This window comes from Mastomys coucha, unplaced genomic scaffold (genome assembly GCF_008632895.1).
Source record: "Mastomys coucha isolate ucsf_1 unplaced genomic scaffold, UCSF_Mcou_1 pScaffold22, whole genome shotgun sequence".
NCBI lineage: Eukaryota > Metazoa > Chordata > Mammalia > Rodentia > Muridae > Mastomys > Mastomys coucha.
Window position 1 is genome coordinate 107,959,837 of NW_022196905.1, and position 2,664 is coordinate 107,962,500.

Here is a 2,664-nt window from a genome sequence, read left to right on the forward strand (position 1 = left end):
TTCCCTTACTGCTTTTAGTATTCTTTCTTTGTTTTGTGCATTTGTTGTTTTGACTATTATGTGGCGGGGAGTATTTCTTTTCCGGTCCAGTCGATTTGGGGTTCTATAAGCTTAGTGACTCTGACCAGAGCTTGTCCTGTCCCTGACGCCCTGCAAGACCCCTGCGACTTGTGGGGCCTGTGCCTCCCGGGTGGCTTCTCCCTGCTTAGGAACTTACTGGAGAGATGATGGCGGCTCTCACTGGAGACTCCAGGTCAAAGCGGTCCCTGGAGGCAGACCCTTCACGTGTAAGGGAGGGGCAGCTAAGGTCGCTGATCCACCTCTGCCAGTTGGAAGCTGAGAGGATCCTGTCCCTGCCGCCCGGCGGCTCCCCTGTGACTCGTGGGGCCTGTGCCTCCTGGGTGGCTGCTCCCTGCTTAGGCAATAAATCTTTTTTTTTTTTTAAAAAGAAGGGGTTTCCCATAAGTCACCCAACTGTTAGCATGGAAAAGGAACCGTGTTTCTGTAAACACAGCAGTTGGCCTGTGCACATCCAGAAACAGTGGTTGGTGTCCTAGATGAGCAGTTGCCTCTCTTTTTATTCTCAACACAAAAGTTCGTATCCCTCCTTCATCATGGTATTTCCACGATCAAGGAAAAAAATGGTGGCAGACATTTTTTTTCATGAATTTAATAGACACACAGGACTGGGGACTGTTTGCTAGCTAGCCCAAAGCACAAAGTTCAAGCCCCACCCTAAAAGGAAAAGCAACATAAGCACAGTCTAACAAGTGTGGGTCTGGTGTCCAGCTTTTGAAGCCAAACACGTCCCTCTCACACAGCACACCTGGCCATGGGAAACATACTTCTCCACCTAGCACCACATCAGCATCCTCATAGGTGCTCTGAACATTCTGTGATGAATGGTCACCGTGGCGATGGGCAGGCACACGCCTGGCATTCTGCTCCAACTGTGTCTCAGTGAGATGACCGGGTTCGTGTCTGAGAACAGTGGGCCAGGTTTTGGGTCGCTACCTAGACTCCTCAGAGATGGGAAACCTGAACTGCTGCTGGAGAGGTATGCTCCCTCAGCCCAGAGAGGCCAGCTCAATATCACGGGATGTGGTTCCATCAAATGTCCCCATCCCCTCCCAACCGTTCTACCAATTTTAAAGTTTTTCATGTTACTTGAGCTGTGCTTGCACCACCTCCCTCACTGGTCGGCTTGGATGGCTTACTAGTAGTGTTAGCACAGTCCCTGTTTTGTATAGTCTTGAGGGGGGGTCACAGGACAGCGTGGCCACCTGGGAGATACTTGATGCCAAACATAGTTAATATGCACTCCGCAAAAGGAGAATGACTCGAGTAACACTTGATGAAACCTGAATCCAGGGATGGGGAGACGGCTCAGCAGGGAATGTAGCAAGCCTGACAATTTATAACCCATATAAAAGCCAAATAAAGTAGTGTCGGTGAGTATAACTCCACTGTGTCTGCCTCTGCTGCAAAGCAGAAGGGCCAGCTAGCTCGGAGTATGAGCAGCGGACAAGAGAAAGCCAGTCTCAAAACCAAGCTGAGGGATGATGCTAGACATTGGCCTTTGACTTCTGCAGACATATTATGACATACAGGCACGCACACACAACTGTTTGGGAGCCGCTGAGACACTGGTGGAGCAGGTAGAGCCTCCAGAGTTCAGAGAGGTAGTTATTTAAAGATGGAGGAAGGGAGGGGCTTGGCTAGCATTCAGAAAGTGGACCATGTAGGGGTCAAAGGCTGAGGCTAAAACCGGTCCAGTCTGCTCCTGGCCTTATGGGACCTGGAAGGTAGGATGACTACTCTTTCTCTGCCAAGCTTTTTAGATACCCAGAGCAGTATCCAGATGACATAAGTACATACCTTCCCCCACCGAGCCTCTGCCACTTCAGGCACAAGCTGCAGATCATCACAGAGACAAGAAAACCAAAAGAGGAACTCCCCCATGACCTATAGCTAAAACTCAGAACAAAGGAAGACTACTAGAAGCTACAAGGGGAAAACAAGTAATTTATTAAGGCAGGCACATTAGCAATAACACTACAACACAAAACAGTAACAGCTAATTCAATATTTTTTCAAACAGTGTAGTTTATTAAAAGTAAAAGTGTAACACAATAACTTAGTAATAAATCAAATAACATAACAAGATATGGACAAAAAAACTAACGAAGAGCACTGTTGCAGACTGTACCAGTGATCTACTTTAAACAGGAAAAGCTGCCAGTCTAGTGGTTCTGGTCCCATCTGCACAATACAGGAATACTGAATCAGTGCAAAACAAAACAAAACAAAACACAAACCTATGTGTAAAGCCACCTTCAAATAACTGAACAGGATCTTTCAAGGACCAGGGCTAGAGCAGAGATGGTTAAAGTGCTATCAGTGTTGAGAACTACAGATCTAAAGTAATAGAAACTATAAAAAGTGTTCTCAAAACAAAATGAGTAAACTGACCAGATGGTTTCATCTCAGAAAAAGGGAGGAGGGGCAGGCACCTGCTTCCCACTGCTCTTTATCCATTGTTTGGCTGCAGTCATTGCCTCTACTCTTTCAATAAAGGGCAAATAGTGGAAGCTATAACAAACTACCCAAATGGAAGTTCTCACTAGTTTACATTTACACTCTTCTAAAACAAGGTTAGCGTTC

At 46.7% G+C, this 2,664-nt stretch overlaps 1 long non-coding RNA gene across 2 annotated transcripts in view; it reads left to right on the forward strand.

The window, feature by feature from the left end:
* The first annotated feature begins 960 nt into the window (after nucleotides 1-960).
* LOC116070824 overlaps nucleotides 961-2,664 on the forward strand; it is a 5,302-nt gene continuing 3,598 nt past the window's right edge. The window contains exon 1 of one of the 2 annotated variants that reach the window (XR_004110572.1): nucleotides 961-1,057. This is a non-coding gene — a long non-coding RNA (uncharacterized LOC116070824). Of the gene's footprint in view, nucleotides 1,058-1,671; nucleotides 1,806-2,664 lie in introns of those variants that run through there. The other variant, XR_004110573.1, reaches the window with a different exon arrangement.